Source organism: Phaenicophaeus curvirostris (genome assembly GCF_032191515.1).
Source record: "Phaenicophaeus curvirostris isolate KB17595 chromosome W unlocalized genomic scaffold, BPBGC_Pcur_1.0 scaffold_35, whole genome shotgun sequence".
In the NCBI taxonomy this organism is placed as follows: domain Eukaryota; kingdom Metazoa; phylum Chordata; class Aves; order Cuculiformes; family Cuculidae; genus Phaenicophaeus; species Phaenicophaeus curvirostris.
Genome location: NW_027206664.1, coordinates 2,789,051 through 2,806,819, shown reverse-complemented (window position 1 = coordinate 2,806,819; position 17,769 = coordinate 2,789,051). Strand labels below are relative to the sequence as shown.

The 17,769-nt window shown below is 43.9% G+C and overlaps 1 protein-coding gene and 1 long non-coding RNA gene across 3 annotated transcripts in view; one reads left to right on the top strand and one right to left on the bottom strand.

The window, feature by feature from the left end:
* Window positions 1-10,041, bottom strand: part of LOC138733829 (ubiquitin-associated protein 1-like) — a 97,822-nt gene extending 87,781 nt beyond the window's left edge. Inside the window, exon 1 of one of the 2 annotated variants that reach the window (XM_069881326.1) lies at window positions 9,939-10,041. The gene's annotated coding sequence lies outside the window, so the exon portion shown is untranslated. Of the gene's footprint in view, window positions 1-273; window positions 346-9,938 lie in introns of those variants that run through there. The other variant, XM_069881327.1, reaches the window with a different exon arrangement.
* A 3,675-nt stretch (window positions 10,042-13,716) lies between these two features.
* LOC138733839 (uncharacterized) lies at window positions 13,717-15,528 on the top strand. The gene is made up of 3 exons (XR_011339474.1): window positions 13,717-13,983; window positions 14,675-14,929; window positions 15,461-15,528. It is a non-coding gene; the product is annotated as an uncharacterized lncRNA (long non-coding RNA).
* The last annotated feature ends 2,241 nt before the right edge of the window (window positions 15,529-17,769 follow it).

The window sequence follows — 17,769 nt, the reverse complement described above, 5'->3', positions numbered from 1 at the left end:
TGGAAAAGATCCAGAAATAGGCAATAAGCATAAACATATATGTGGAGGGCTACAGCCCATGAAGTAAAGAAGGTTATGGCCCTTCAGCCTACAAAAAGATGCAACCAAGGAGTGAACACACAGGGACAAAAAAATTAACAAATTACCTGAAGGCAGGCTTGAGAAAAAACACGCATGCACCCCCAGAAAAAAAATTGGCGTTTCAATTCTTCACAGATTTAGTTACCATGGGGAGGAACTTACTTCCAAATATCATGGACACTAACCACTTACTCAGACTTTAGCAGCAATCAGCTCTTAGAAGGCAAATTCACCAAGGGTTATGAAGCAGAAAGACACTCCCCTGATTCAGGCATGTGAGTTAAGCTACTTGTGTTTTTACAAAATGGAAGTTTTAGCATTAAGACGCATGGCCTTGTTGAACTGAATTTATAACCCTCTTGCAAAATATGATTGCATAAGCTGTTTTTCACTAAGAAATGGCTGAGCACGTAGTTTGTAGAAAAAAAATAGATAAGAAATATTACCTCCCAGTTATCTTCTGGTACCCTTCTGGTACAGTACAAGATATGCTCAGGAATGTAAGAACTTATAAACAACAGATTGGGTAAGAAATTTAATATGTAAAACAGCCTAGTAACCACCTTGTAATAGCTTTGGGATAGGTTGTAAATGTTGGGAGAGGGTGGTGGTCTTGCCTTGAAAGAAAAGGTATAAAGGCTGTGTTTTTCGACAAAGGTTGAGCACTTTCCTTCTTGCCAGAAGGAGGCGCTCCCGCAACTGCAATCACAAATAATATAATAAATAATGCTCCTTCACAAGATGTGTGCCTCAGTTTACCTATTTGAATCGTGAGTGTTTCTCGCAATGTGGTGTCAAAACCCGGGAACCGAAGTTGCCTGCAGAGGGCCCTCATCACAGTGGAACAGGAAGGTGCACCACCGCTCAGATTCAGCAATCCAGTAGGCTGGCGGTGGTGGCCCTGCGGAGAGCTGACGAAGGACCCGAGGCTGTTTAAAGAGGCAAGATCTGTGAGCAGCTGGGGAAGAGAAGGGTGGTGGTAGGCACTCTGGTTTTGCACATTGACCTGGTAACTGTGCACAGACCAAGGTAAGAAAAATCAAATGTGATGATGTACTACCTTGGGGGGTTGGGTTGAGACTTGTGTAAATTGTGTGGCTGAGATGTACTGTAGTACGAAGCAAGTGCAAGATCCAGATCCGCGGTTCCTTAGTCCCGTGAGGAGCAAGGCTGAAGATGGATGAAGTGTGTGATAAAGAGTGAAAGAGAGTCTCGGGAACTGGGCTCTTATGCTGCACTTATATGCTCTTATATTGTCTTGTGTGGGGACAGAGCTTGACAGTGCAACACATTGGCTAGGACCAAGAATTTGGTACGTGGTACTCTACAGGGGGCAGATTTCTGCAGCAGCATGACTAAAGGTTGCTAAAAGAAATGGGGAATAAGAGTTCCAGGGGAAATAGGGATGGGGAGAAGGTCCCTAGGGCAGTGCCTGCAGATAGCCCTTTAGGAAGAATGTTGAAAAATTGGAAAAGGAATCCAAAACCAAAAGATAAGGATAAGAAGAAAATGATTCAGTATTGTGTACTTGTGTGGTCCAAAGAAACAATAAAAGGACCATCAGTATTTTGGCCAAAATACGGGTCTGACGAAGACTGGATATGTCAGGCTTTAAATCTCTATGTAAACCGTAAACCCCTTCCTTCAGAAGAAGAATCGGTTTACACAGCTTGTTGGATATATGAGGTTAAACAGCTTCTCATAACTCACCAGAATGCTGCAGAAGTAGAGGAGCAGAAAAAGTCTAAATGGGATCCCTTAGATAATTTACCTATGTATGCACTCAATCCTCCTTGACTATCTCCCCCTCCTTATAATCCTTCAATTTTACTGACACCACCCATGGCAACTTCAACACCAGCAGCAGTCTCAGAATCTGAGGCAGTCTCAATACTCATCCCTGAAGAAGAGCCAGAGGTTGCCGAGGGGACAGGGGAGGTGAGTTCTGGGTCCCCCTTTACTAGCTGAACTGAGCAAGAACCTGGTGCCGCTGCTGAAGGGAGAAAATATGCTAGACTTAGGAGAGAACTGGAGCAGTGCCAGAGAGATATTGTTAATGTTCCTTTCTCTGAAACTAACCGCAGACATACTGACCCTGCTAACACCTCCATGTACCCCTTAAAGTCCCAACAGTGATAGGGTTTATGACTGCTCCCCTAACTAGTGGGGAGGTGAGAAGATTTTAAAAGGAAATTAAATCCCTGATGGAAGATCCCATTGGGTTAGCTGAGCAATTTGATCAATTCCTGGGACCCAGTTTTTACTCCTGGGCTGAAATGATGTCCATTCTGAGCATTTTGTTTAACAGAGAGGAACGAGGGATGATAAGGCGAGCTGATATGCAGGAGTGGGAGAGACTGCATCCACCAGGACAAGGGGTTATTCCAGCAGAAAACAAGTACCCCATAGCAGACCCACACTGGAACAATAACAATCCAGCATATAGAGAACATATGAAGGATTTACAAGAGAGAATTATTGTAGGAATCAAGGTGGCAACACCTCAGTCCCGGACTCGATGATCCGGTGCGTCTCTTCCAATCTGGTTATTCTATGATTCTATGAAATTCAGCAAGGCAAGGATGAAACTCCCACTGAATTCTTGGGGAGGCTTAAAGTTCAACTGCAAAAGTATTCAAGGCTAGATCCTAATGAACCAGTGGCTCAGGGGCTGTTGAAAGTTAACTTTGTCACAAAATCCTGGCCAGATATGCAGAAAAAGCTTCAGAAAACAGAAGAGTGGAATGAGCAATCATTGGAAAATATTTTGCAGGAAACACAAAAAGTGTGTGTTAGAAGGGAAGAGGAAAAGCAAAAGCAGAAGGCAAAAATGATGATGTCTACCATAAATCACATAGTGAAACAGGGAATAGAACCCCAGCAGAAAAAGGGAATTCAAGGGAAGCAAGGTGGGGGGTGGAACCAAGGGAGAGGGAATAGAAATGACAGGAATGTAAGGAATGAGAAAAGGTGGTCCTTTCCCGGACCACCACAAAACCAGATACAGGAAAAATGTTATCAATGCGGACAAGCGGGCCACCTTAAAAGAGAATGCCCCAAGGTAAAAAGGGAAGACTGGCTGCTCATGATTATAGATTCTGAATAGGGGGATCAGGGGTTCTCTGAGGATGGGTCCCACCAAAAGGCCTTGATACATTTGAAGGTGGGGCCTTATGGGGAAGATATTGTGTTTTTAGTGGACACAGGAGAAGCTAAACCATCCTTAGCTTATAAAATACCTGGACTTAATTTGACTAGTGATACTCTAAAAATAACTGGGGTAGAAGGATTGGGAATGGTGGTATCACTTTTTTGAAATGGCTGAATTAAAATGGGAAACTAAAACTGTTACTAGACATTTGTTATATGTGCCTGAGGCAGGGACCAATTTGTTAGGGAGAGATTTAATAGTCAAATTAGGATTGCAATTGAGAACTTGTGAAAAGGGAATAAAAGTGTCGATGAACTTATTAACAAGGGATGATGAAAAAGAAATAAATCCAAAAGTGTGAGTGAGGGAAGGAAATAGAAGAGTTCTCAATATTACTTCCTTAAAAATAACTGTTCAAGAGGGGAGTGAAATAGTGAAACAGCAACAATATCCCATCCCTTTAGAAAGAAAAATGGGTTTTAAGCCCGTGGTACAAACACTGATTAAGGATGGTCTTTTAGAACCATGTATGTTGCCATACAATACCCTGATTTTTCCAGTAAGGAAATCAGATGGCTCGTACGGTTAGTGCAAGATCTGAGAAAGATTAATGAAATAGTGATAAAGTGTCACCCTGTAGTTCCTAATTCTTATACTCTTATGAGTAAAATTCCATATGAACATAAATGGTTCGGTGTAATAGACTTGCCCCCTGGATACAGATAGCAGGGATCTTTTTGCATTTGAATGGGAAGACCCAGAAACAGGACGCAAACAGCAATATAGATGGACTAAATCACTAAACAAAAATAAGGTTAGATCTGCAAGATGTACCCTTAGATGAAGGGGAAATATTGTTTATAGATGGATCATCCAGAGTCATAAGCGGAAAAAGATGTAATAGTTATGCAGTTATCAATGGGACAGACAGGAAAGTGGAAGAAATGGGAACTTGACCCAGTAACTGGTCAGCTTAAATTTGTGAACTGTATGCCTTGAATCAAGCATTGAAATTATTACAAGGAAGACAGGGGAATGTGTATACAGATTCACAATATGCATATGGGGTGGTACACACATTTGGAAAAATTTGGGAAGAAAGGGGTTCAATAAATAGCAGAGGAAAAGGATTGGCTCATGAGGAATTAATCAGACAGGTTTTAGAAAACTTATTACTACCTGATGAAATTGCTGTGATACATGTAAAGGGAGATCAAAGAGGAAACTCTTTAGTAGAACAAGGAAATAGAGTTGCTGATGAGAAAGCAAAGGAGGCTGCTTTGTACTCTGAAACGATAATGAAGTTGTCTCTAGTGCTGGAAATAAAATCTCTGCCTGAAAAATAAATACTCAGCAAAAAGGAGATAACAGCTTTCAAGGAGTTAGGGGCAGAGGAGTCGGAAGGACAGTGGATTCTCCCTGATGGAAGAGAACTGGTAAACAAACCAGTGATGAGAGAAATTTTAGCTATTCTGCATCAAGGAAGTCACTGGGGAGTTCAGGCAATGTGCAATGCTTTGAGAAAATATGCCTGTATAGGATTGTATACAATAGCTAAGTAAATATGTAACAGTTGTGTAACATGTCAGTGAGTAAATAAGAAAGCTATGAGTAGACAACCTTTGGGTGGACAAGAACCAGGACTTGGACCTTTTCAGAGCATTCAAGTAGATTTTACTGAATTGCCGTAAATAGGAAGATTTAAATATCTGTTAGTATTAGTAGATCATTTGTCAGGATGGGTGGAAGCTTTTCCTTCTGTATCAGTACCAGCCAGTGTAATGACGAAAACAATTCTAGAACAAATAATCCCTAGATATGGGACTGTGGAAAATATAAATTCAGACAGGGGAAGTCACTTTACTTTGCATATCCTACAGGAATTAATTACAATTTTAGGGACAAAATGGGAGTTTCATGCTCCATGGCATCCTCCCTCCTCAGGAAAAGTAGAATGAATGAATCGGACATTAAAAAAAAAACTGTCAAAATTGGTACTAGAAACAAATTACCATAGGCAAAATGTTTGCCTTTAGCTCTCCTCAGGATTTGGACTGCTCCTAGGAAGGACCTAGGAGTATCACCACATGAAATACTGCTTGGATCACTATACCTAGGGGTGAGTGGTGAGGTGCCTACTCTCGAAACAAAAGATAAGTTTCTTAAGAACTATATACTTGAGTTGTCTTCTTCCTTATCATCTCTTAAGGTTCATGGACTGTTGGCCCAAACCTCACCTTTGGAATTTCCAGTACACTCATTCCAGGTGGGAAACTGGGTCCTGATATGCACTTGAAAGGAGTCAAAGCTTCAACCCAAGTGGAAAGGACTATTTCAGGTACTGTTAACCACTGAAACGGCCATGAGAACTGCAGAAAAGGGGTGGACTCACTATACACAAGTAAAAGCCTCGACAGATCCCAGTACTTGGGGAACAGAAGATCCACAGGAGGAAAAAGATCAATAGCCTTCACACTGGAGAACTGGGGAGAATGAATGTAACCTGTGACTGGAAAGAAGGACTAGCATATATGCACCTGAAGTGTCCCAAAGGGGCATTGTTGGTGTTCTTAATTGTGTGATTGTACTTGGAATAATAATCTGCAAACCTAAATTCCCAGGTTTTTGGTCTAGCTGGGGAATTCAAAGGCTTCTCCAGCAGTATACTTCCCCCTAGGGGTAGTATTAAGATGCCATAGGGAAATTTGGGTGGATCTATCATTAGGGGAAAGTGTGAATCAGTAAATCCAATTTTGGAAAACTGGGAATTGGCCAAGAGGACCAGTAAAAGGATACAAATGCTTTTATGAGGAAATAACAGTTAAAAGCTTTTGTTGGTTTGTGGCTTTTGTTTTCTTAAATGAGCTAAAATTGTAAACCAATCTATTGTTTATAGATTGAATCAGGCATTTGGCAAACGAGTGCAAATTATTATAGTCCAAATTGAAGGACAAAGTGCAGGTTAGACTCAGCACTAAGAAATATATTTTAATGGGATAAACAAAATTTGTAATGAAGGAGATAATATTTCTGTTGATTGTAATAGGGAAAGCCTGTAGTCAGGAAGACCTGAGGTGGCCATGGCTGCATGCACATACTCAATACACTGTAATTGCAGGGATTAGTCCAGCTGATACTGGATATTGGGACTTGAATTTGATTACTGTGGTTATGTGTGAAGATGAGGCATACTCTAAACAAGAGTGGGTCTGGGATGGACTTAATAGAGTATTCTCCCTAGTGGGGAAAATTGGAGAGGAAATCCAAGTAAGTTGCAGAATGATAAAAGGAACAACCTACAAAAATGCATCCCAGATATCTATTACACCTGTAAAAGAACTTATGAATAAGTGCAAGGTGTTTTGTGCCAATCAAGAACCAGATTGTTGGCATAATTTCATGCTAACAAGTCCTGTTCTTGTAATTTGTCATTGGTTCCACCAAAACTTTGGGCTTTCATTTATGTTTAGAACATACCAGATCATAAACACATCTGTCTCCACCACAGTGCCTTCTCTTTCTGAACCAACCTCTATTCCTGAGAATACTCTCACTCTGCAACTGCCAGGAAGCAAAACACATATAATTGAAGAGATTGTTCAATGGCCATGGTCCCAAGCTCACATTAATCATTCCGGGCGTTTGGGAGTACAAAGATCTGAATTGGCTACCATAGTTATTTACAGGACTGAAATGTATACAGAACAAGAGTGAGGATGGGACAACTCTTATCAAGCAGCTAAACTCTGTGTTGTGCCAGGAGAGAAAATACAAGTTGGACACTGAGTAGTTAATGGGCTCACTTACCATAGACCTGCAGAAATTAAAACTATATATATTACGGGTGATAAACCAGAAAATCCTAATATTGATTGCTATAAAATAACTGAATCGAAACTAGACTGCTGGTACAATTTCACTTTCACAAAACCTATACTTGTATATTGCAATTAAGGTTATAAAGATACAGAGTTGATATTTGAATTTATGATTGACATATGGGATATGTGTATTACAGGATGGCTGTGGATCCATGTATTTGTACTGGGTACATGCCAAGTCTATCTATAGTGGCATTGAGAAATAATTTCACTTTTCCTAGACAGGAATGGGACATAGAAGAAGAGGATAAAGGCCAACAAATTCCCTCTTTAACAGGGAACAATGGGGACATTATTTCAATAAGATGCGAGATTAAAAACCACACTGAACGTGCAGCAGCCTCACAGATTACTGTAAAGTATGTTGGGGACGAGTTAAAGGATCAAGTACAGGCTTGTCCTTTTGGACATGAATGTTAGTATACTTCTATCTTATTGCACCCAAGGCTTATAACTTGCTTCTGGACCAATTCTAACATCCATTTCTGCCTGGTGTTCAAGTCAGTTCGAGCAACTATTGGCACCCACTCAACCTTGTATTCAATTGACTCCCCATGTGTCTAACACAGATCTTTACATAGTCAAGAATACAGGGCAACAACAGATGTTGCTTAACTCCGTATGGTCTCTTAAGCAAATAGAATTACTAACAAAAGGCAGTATTTCTGTAATTCAGCCTGCTTGTACCCCATTCCTGAAAACTTCCTATATAGGATAGAGAGCCTGGTTACACAAGCAAACTCTTTCTCCAAGAAGTTGAAGAAAGAGGGATGCTACTGGCATTTTAGGAACAGGACTGCGTGTTCTAAACAGTACTGATTCTGAAATAAGATGTCCACAATGACTACAGACTTGAACGAGTTAGAATATCCCTTACTCTCTTCTCTTTTAGCGTTGAGGAATAACCAATGGCTATTTTCAGATATATTACCTCAATGGGAGGAATTTCATGAAAAGGATCATCAGTTGCTGGCAAATGCACTTGACACACTCCAGACTAACATTTCTATGGCTCCAAATTGTGTACAGTCTCAATTATGGATGCAGACTATGAAATTGGCAATAATAAGGGAAGGGGATGGAGGCACCCTACACAAAGAAATTTGAAAAATCATCTGGGATAATGCAAATGATTTTGAAAGAAAATTCCAATCTTGGTGGAATTTGGTTAATTTCACCTATGACCTGGTTAATGATATAACCACTGCCTTTGTGATGACCATAACCCAAGCCTCGGGGTATATAATATATCCAATAATTGCTTTAGGCCTAAACCATAATGGATGTGTTCTTTATCCAATTGAACATCGGGCATGGGTCTATCGTGAGGCAGGGAAATGGCAGACAATTGACATAAGTACTTGCACAGTAAGAGAACAGCAAGGATTCCTTTGTGAAAGTAACACCATCAAAGCTCAAGACATCTGCCTTGACACTGAACAAAAGGTGTATCACTTTGAAATATACCCTAACAAACATCCTGAAACTGTGCTGGTTTATACAGGCAAGGGTTGTGCTTGTATGAGAACACTTTGTGATTTTATTATTGTAGATGACATTGCTGTGAATACTAGTAATCATGCTAATCTCTGCATTTACAATTTCACTAACATAGTAGGATGTGACTCCTGTTGCATCATATCAGCTACTACGATCTAATTACACGCTAATTCAAAATTTATTACCTCTGAATGTCAGAATGAATCTTATGCTGGTGAAGAAATTATTAGAACACAAGGATTTGGAGCAGTTGCTGAAGAAGGCCAGAGAAAATGGACAAAGAACTCTGATTACTGTACATCATGATGCAGAAGAAATACATCGTGTTTTGGAGCGGATGAAGAAAGACGGAGAACACCAGTGGTGGAATACTCTTTTTGGATGGTTGCCTACTGCTACAGGGCTCTTCAATAAGATGTTCCATCCTATTGTAATTGCTGAACTGAACTTATAAATCTTGCAAAATATGATTGCATAAGCTTTTTTCGCTAAGAAATGGCTGAACAAGTAATTTGGAGAAGAGAAGTGTTATCTCCTGGTACCTTTCTGGTACAGTACAAGGTATGCTCAGGAATGTGAGAACTTATAAACAACACATTGGGTAAAAAAATTTAATATGAAAAAAGTAGCCTATTAAGTGCCTTGTAATAGCTTTGCGATGGGTTGTAAATTTGGGGAGAGGGTGGTCTTGCATTGAAAAGAAACGGTATATAAACGTCTTTGGTTTTCGACAAAGGTTGAGCACTTTCCTTCTTGCCAAAAGGGGGCGCTCCAGCGATTGCAATCACAAATAAATAAATAACGCTGCTTCACAAAATGAGCGCCTCATTTTACCTATTTGAATCGTGTGCGTTTCTCACAGGCAGTCCCTAAAGCCGCCAGAAAGCAAAACATCGAGAAAGGAGCATCACCTTTCCTGCCTGATCTCCCTCTGCTCCACGGGTCCAGGGACCCGTCCCTCCAAGCTTTTGGTGTAGGTTCTCACCTCCATTAAACGCATCCTCACCAGCAACAGCGAGACGCCATCAGGGCGGAGCAAGGCCACATGCCAAGGCAAGGCCTGCAGGCTCGCCCCCTCCGCGGCCGGCGGAGCTCCCCCGCGGGGAGGCCAGCGGCCCCGCAGCCGCCCCGCCGGCACCTCACACCTACTGTGAATCACCACGGGCCTGCGAAGGTACCCTCGCCCAGGACGTGGAGAAGCGGCGGCGAGGTTTGGGCCCGGCGGCAGCGAAGAGGGCCCGGGAAGCGGCCGGCTGTGCCCCCCTGCATAGGCCCCTCTACCATGGGGACCGAAAACCCCCAGCCCCTCCCGGCCCACTCATTACCTGCGCGGTGGCACCGGCTGTCCCTGCAGTCACTGCCCACCGCGCACCCCTACGAAACCGGCGCCGCCCCGCCACCGGGCAACGCCATCTTGTCTACCCGCCTTCCTACTCGCCAGGCGACGCACTGGCGTCACGCCGCGAAGTCACTTGCCCCCACCGGCCCAATCGGAAGGTGCTTGCAGTGACGTCACCTCGGCGAGGAGAGGGGCAGCGCAACAGCGAGGGGAGCCTCGCTTCTTTCCTCGAGGGGTGGGGCTGAGGTCACGGGGCTTGTCCCTGCCCTTCTCCCAGACCCTGTCATAGAATCATAGAATGGTTTGTGTTGGAAGGGACCTTAAAGATCATCCAGTTCCAACCCCCCTGCCATGGGTAGGGACGCCTCCCACCAGACCAAGCTGCTCAAAGCCCCATCCACCGTGGCCTTGAACACTTGTAGGGAGGGGGCAGCCACAGCTTCCCTGGGTAACCTGTTCCAGTGTCTCACCACTCTCATGGTGAAGAAATTCCTCCTTATGTCTAGTCTAAATCTACCTTTCTCCAGCTTGAAGCCATTCCCTCTCATCCTATCACTACATGCCCTTGTAAAAAGTCCCTCCCCAGCTTTCTTGTAGGCCCCCTTCAGGTACGGGAAGGCCACTATAAGATCCCCTCGGAGCCTTCTCCAGGCTGAACAAGCCCAACTCTCTCAGCCTGTCCTCATATGGGAGGTGCTCCAGCCCTCTGATCACCTCCATGGCCCTCCTCTGGACCTGTTCTAACAGCTCCATATGACTTGCAGAATAACAACACCAAACACAGATTTAGGTGCAGGTATGTGGCTGTGCACAGGGTGCAAGGGGGATGCTTCCTCCAAACTTGCACACCGTGAGTCAGAGCAGACACATATTTATTGTGCTGTGATATACATATGCATTGGGTTAACATACATAGTCATGACTTTTCTGAGAAGTAGGTAGGATTAGTAAGATTAGTCACAGGAACTCATTATCATAGGTCTCCTCCTCTTAGTGCTTGTGCGTTTTCTCGTGGTAGTGGTCAATAGGGTCTTTGAGGATGAAGGCAACTAGTCATCATCACATTTGAACTTTTCATCTTTCTTCCTTGCACATGCTCTTAGGCTCTCTGGGTCCTCTTCAAGGCCATATCTGGCCCAGCTGGTTCTTTTTTCTCTTATCGTTGTACCAGTCCTTGTTATCTTGGCTTAGCCAGATATAGTCACAGACCCATTAAAATTCCTTATTGCCTGAACTCTATATTTTAGTTAACATTCAGACTTATGTCTTCTTTCACATATCCCTCTTATGTTGAGGATTCCAGAAATGGACACAATACTCCAGGTGAGGTCTCACAAGAGAGGAATACAGGGGCAGAATCACCTCCCTCAACCTGCTGGCCATGCTTCTTTTGATGCAGCCCAGGATACCGTTGGCCTTCTGGGCTGCAAGTGCACATTGCCGGCTCATCTTGAGCTTCTCATTGACCAGCACCCCCAAGTCCTTCTCTGCAGGGCTGCTCTCAGTCACATCATCCCCCATCGTGTACTGAATTTGGGGATTTCCCCAGTCCAGATGTAGGACCTTGCACTTGGCCTTGTTGAACCTCATGAGGTTCTCACAGGCCCACTTCTCCAGCCTGTTCAGGTCCCTCTGGATGACATTCCGTCCTTCTGGTGTGGCAACTACACCACTCAGCTTAGTGTCCTCTGCAAACTTGCTGAGGGTGCACTTGATCTCACTGTCAATATAATTGATGAAGATATTAAACAGCACTGGTTCCAGTATGGATCCCTGAGGGACACCACTTGTCATGGATCTCCATCTGGACATTGAGCTGTTGAACACTACTCTGTGAATACAACCATCCAAACAATTTCTTATCCACTGAACAGTCCACCCATCAAATGCATATCCCTCCAAAGAAAAGGATGTTGTGGGGGACTGTGTCAAAGGCTTTACAGAAGTCCAAATCAATGACATTGTGAGAATTAATTGATAAGTTTTGCTGCATCTGGCTTGTATGTGTAATTATCTCGTCATATAAATCTGTCTTGTGAGATGTAGCTGTTTCAGGTTAAGAGATAACCTCTCTTAGGGATGTGAGAATTTATTAATATGCTTAATTGTCTTGTAAGATGCAACTGTTGTAGGAGATAACATGAAGTGAGTCTCTGGATGTGGTTGGATAATCCAAAAAAATAATGAGCATTCTTTGAAGATTTATATGGTTCTTTGTCTAAAACTAGTATTGTGGAGACATTTTACAGGGAAGAACGACTCGATCCTGTAGGCCTTGTTGATATCAAGCAACTCTGACAAGACCTTGAAACTGAGAGCTGAGAGGAAAGCAAGAGCCAGTTCGGTGGGAAGAAGAGACAGTTGAGACAAAAGCAAGAGCTAGTTCGGTGGGAACAAGTACCAACTGAGAGAAAAACAAAAGAAGAAAAATATCAACATAGTTAATTTTTGTGTAACTTGTTTTTTTAGCATGCGCAGTTGTTTAGCCAATAATATGTTACTAATAGCCTTATGGACAGCTACCTTTAGCCAATAATACACTGTAGATAGCCTCGTGGACAGCCTGTTACATAACCCAAAAGGGTATATAAAGAAACAGCTAACTCAATAAGGGGTCTTCGATCCATCAGATTGAAGTCCGTGTCTTAATCCCCTCATCATAGTATATATACCCACTGCTTTTGTAAGATGTTATGCCTTTTTTAGAAGGGCATCCAATTCAGTGCTGGATTGTAAAATAAAATTATTATTGCCTTTGCTTTGAAGACTTTGTCCTTTTCAATATTTTACTAGTGAATGAGTGTTTCTCACAACATCCATTGCGTTTCCTGTGTCCACTGATGTGGTTACCCATGATAGAAAGCCAGTAAAGCCACCTCCTGCCCCTCTCCCCACTGGGCACAGCCACAGGCTGCCCTGGCGCTGAGTGAAGGTGGCAGTTTAATCTTGAACACCTTGGCCCCTTCCCTTAGCTGCCACCTTGACAGAGCTAGGGCATGGTGGAGGGGGCCCTCCCACTGGGATGAATGTTCTGGAGCATGGCACTGACCCTCAAGAGCAGCTTTGGCACAAGGTTTTGGCCCTTGGAGAGGCCCTTGGTCCAAAATGGAGGAGTTTTATCCAAAATGCAGGTGGCAGGTGTGCGTGAGGGAGGATGTGGAGATGTAAATCATAGCTGAAAACAGCCAAAGTACAATTACCCCATGGGCTTTTCACCCTTGGGGGAAGCTGGAAGGGCTGTAAGGTTCTTCTATAGGTGGTTTGTGGGTTTTTTTCAGTTTGCTTTTCACAGCACCCTTGTCTTGGCATTTTGTTAGATGAAAACACAAAACAATTTTTTTTCCGTTATCATGAAAACAGCACGTTTACTGATTTTGTGTGGCTGGAGGCACCCAAGGGTTTCAAGTGCTGGCTTTTTTTGCAGTTTGCCTCTCTTCTCCTCGACCTTTTTCTTTCTTCTGCGATGTCACTTGCAAAACGGCCATAACTGGGGTTGGGTTACCCCAATTTTTGCCACTGTGAGACACGGAACCGCAAACGAGCGACGGGGGCACAAGGGAAAGCGCGCAGTTGTGAAGCCCATTGAACGGGGGGCGGGGCCCGTTGGTGTGACAACCCCGAAGGGGCGGGCAAGCTCGCCGCCCTGCCTCCTTCGGTTGCTAGGAAACGAGGCTCTCGGGCGCAGCCGGGGAGCCGCCCTAAAGGTGCGACGCGATTGTCGTAAAAAACCCAAACAAGCTTGGGGGTAATGTCGTGACGTGCGGTCGGCGGGGTCCGTGGCGGAGAGAGTGGCCAGTCCCGGCCCGGCCCGGCTCGGCTTCCCTGTGCTTATATGCCGTGTTCTTGGGCGGCTGTCTCTTTGTCTTGCTCTATGTGGGGCCCTGTCTGGGCTCTCGGTTTCCTTTACTCGTCTTTCTCCTTTTTCTCTTATTTTTCTGTTTCCTTCTACTATGTCGCGGAAAACAGTTAGCAGGAAGCGAAAAGCGGTGGCGGCTGCCGTTGCGGGTCCCGGGGGGCTCCAGGGGGAGCAGGTAGGCTACTGGGAGCGGGAACGGGTGTATGGCGGGGGGGAAGCCCTTGTCTCCGGTGGGGTGGAACGTGCCGGTGCCCGGGGGTAGGGGTAATCCTGACCGGGAGTGGCTATGTCCTGGTGGGGAAGAAGGGTAGAGGAGTCCCAGTGCCTGGAGGATGCATCCATGGAGGGGTGGGGAGAAGTAGCCCCAGCTCTGGTGGCGGGGAGTGTCTCGGTGTGATACAGTAGGCAGCTCCCTCACTTTCCCGTCCCAATGCCTCCTCCGGTTTTCCTGCTCCCCGTTGCCTTCGGGCCGGCCGGTGGTGGCCCGTGGACGCTGTGCTAGGTCCCGGCGGCCCCACGTGGTCACCCCGAAGCTGCTGGGCTTATGGTGGGGCCCGGGGCCGCTCTCTTAAAAGCGCTCCTCAGTTTTCCCTGTGTCTATGAGCATCTAGTGTCTCAGCGATGCCCAGCTGGTGTGAGGCCTGGTTCTGATACCATTGCAGTGTTAATTGTCTAGCAAATATTTATATTTAATTTTATGTTTCTGAAGGCTGTATCAGCGTTTACAAGTTAATCTTTGTGTCTAGTGTTCTGTGGGTAGTTTGGAAGTCTTCAATGTTTTGCTGAGATTGTCTTTGAATTTATAAGGGTTATGTTTTAAGATTGTTCTAGTTGCTTTATCTAATTTCCATCATTCTTTTCCACAGTATGGGTAGGATTGCTCAGTTCACAAAAGGAAAAGACTCCTCTCAATGACAAGTTCTCTGGTGCACTACCTGAAAGGTAGAGAGGTCAAGATGCAGAATGAGTCTAGCTATCGCCACTTGCTACAAGGCTATGCAGCCCAGCAGCTTCCCAGCCTCCTGAAGGAGAAACAGTTTCACCTTGGAACCCTTAATAAAGTATTTGCCTCCCAGTGGTTGAACTACTGACAAGTAGTGTGTGGAACAAAATGCAACACTGTAAGTGCTACCTCTCTGTTTCTCTTCTCTCTGTTAATTATTCTAACTCCACCCCTAAATGATGCTTACCATAATCAAAGTATATAGACTGCCAAGGAAAATATTAGGAAGTAATAGGAGTGGAGTCAAGATTGCCTGTGTGGGAATTAGTTGATAAGTTTTGCTGCAGCTGGTGTGCATGTTTAATTATCTTGTCATATAAATCTGTCATGTATCAAGAAATAATATGTAGACAATATCCAGACATGATGCTTAGCTGTCTAACAAGATACAGTTGGCAACAATAACCTGATGGGAGTCTCTGGACATGGTTGAATACGCCAAAAATACGATGAGCAACCTTGAAAAGATATACAGGAGTCTCTGGACGTGATTGAATATATTCTTTGTTTAAAACTAGTATATATGCTCGCTGTTTTTTGTAGGACCTTATGCCTATTTTAGAAGGGCATCCAATTCAGTGCTGAATTGTAAAATAAAAATATTATTATCTTTGCTTCGAAGACTTTGTCCTTTTTAATATTTTACCAGTGTTTCTCACAATTTGGGGGCTCGTCTGGGATAAGTGATCCTGTCTCTGCGGGATGGGACAGAGGGAGCGGAGAGGCGTGCCCTGCTGCTTCTAGCAGTCTCCAATCTACTGTCCTGCCCCGAGAGGAGCAGCGAACCTTGTCTGGGCGGAGGACTCTCGAAGCAAAGAAGGGGAGAAGGTAATTTAATGAATTAACGGATCTGAATTGCGCGCGGCAGCCGAGTAATCCTGTACACAGGGCCCAGGTAAGAAAAGTGACTGTTAAGTACTATCTGGGCGGCTGGGAGAGCGGGACTGAAAGTGTGTGTGAGTGAGACGCAGGGTTCCTGCGAAGCGATTGTGGAGTCCTAACCGCGGTTCCATATCTCCACGAGGAGACTGGCCGGTGAAGGGACAAAGCGAAAGGGTTCCAGGTGAACGGTGTCCTGCGGGGGGGAAAATGGTGTGATGGGAAACAGACTCACTAAGAGAGGTTCAAAAAGGAGAGAGGAATCTGAGGATCCCTCTTTGAGCATTCCACCCGACAGTCCTTTAGGGGTGACGCTCAGGGAATGGGGGCAAGGTAGCACCCAGGGAAAAGACAAGGGCCATGGCAGATTATAAAGGTAGTCTTGAACTGAATTAAATTTGGGGCTAGCCAGGAGACGTCCTGTGCAGTGCTGGTATACCGGGTACCGGAACCCAGAGTATGCCTTTGGAAATTTTGAATTTGCAGTGCCGTAGGGACTCTTCAAGAATCATTCAAAGAGCCTTACTGATTGAAAACATACCATTTCTTGGGTTTTGGTAGCAGGGGTTAAAGTTCCCACTGTCTTGGTTTTGGTAGGGGGTGGTTCTGAGTCCCTACTAATAATTGTTACAAGAATTGTGTGCCATTTTGGTTTTGAACTCGGAAGGTATAATGAGAAATCGAATATTGATAACTGATTTTAACTTTGGTATACTTTGTAACTCTGTATGTGTGTGCCTGAGACATAGCACTGCTATGAAGCAATTGTGGTTTTGAACTAAAGTTGATGGGAGGAGATGAATGAAATGAGTGTAAGTTTTGTCTTAGAATTTTTATGACACTGTTGTTAACCTAACACCTGTTGCACAGACAGCATGTCAAGAACAGAAACTGGTAAATTATGTCAAGATGAGGGAAATGATCCTTAAAAAATTTAATGGAGTGCCAGCTATTGATTTATCCAAAATTTGTTGTGCGATTATTTCTGCAGGCAGTTTTATTGTTGTGTGTGTATAACTTGGGAACAATACGCACAGGCTCAGTGTGTGTGTGTGTGTGTATTATGTGTAATAGAAAGTGTGATCAGTGGTGGAAAAGATACATGAAGAGAAGGAGAGAGAAAAGGTAGCAGTGGTCATTGGTCGTGTGTAAAAAGTTTAAGCAACAAAGGCACATGTCTCTGATTGGTAAACTTTTAAAACTCTGATCACCTTCTTAGAACACTGAGATTTAAGGGAGATTGTTCATTGTTCAACAGTTTACATGTGTTTGAGGGGGTGGACTTTTTGGTCGACCCTAACCTAGAGAAAATATTTGAATTTTTTTGGGGAAAGTTGTTTTAAAGTATATGTGTGATCTTACAAGAAAAGGGTTTGGGTTCCTTTTTTTTTTTTTTTCTCCCCCCTTTTATAGCAAAGTGATTTAGTAACACTCTGCGCTCCAGTGTCTCTTATCAGATCAGCAACTGCTAGGCTCAGGCACAGACAATAGCGAATGGGATTTTAACAGATACTAATTTAACAGATACTAATGAAAGGAGTGGGCCAGAGACAATATACTTTGAGATTAAAAGACAATGTTGTAGGTTTGAGTGGGTAAAGGAACCCATTAGGCCTGACCCACTTTACTGTCTGAAGTTTGGGTCGACAGATGATTGGATTTGTCTGGCTTTGAATCTATACTTAAATAACAAAAAACCTGTAAGTCAAGAGGAGAGTGCTTATAGTACACACGCAAAGGGGTCCCATGCTATGTATGTTACAAGGGACCTCGGAGAGGACAAAGAGAATAAATGGGAACCCCTAGACCATTTACCACCCCCATACAATCCTAGGGAAGTATGCAATAATCAAAATGGAATGGGGGAAACTAAAGAAGAGAGAAGTGAAGAAAATAGTGCAGGAGGGGAGGATGATCCTGCAGAACCATCTGCCCCCTTGACAGGGGAAGTATGGAGGTCTCAGGCCACTGATTTGGATCAGATTAAAAGGGATGTTCAGAATTTCCCTTTGCCTTCCTTGAAAGAGGCATCTAGAGGAGAAATGTTTCCCTTAAGAGAAGTACCCATGCCAGAAGCCC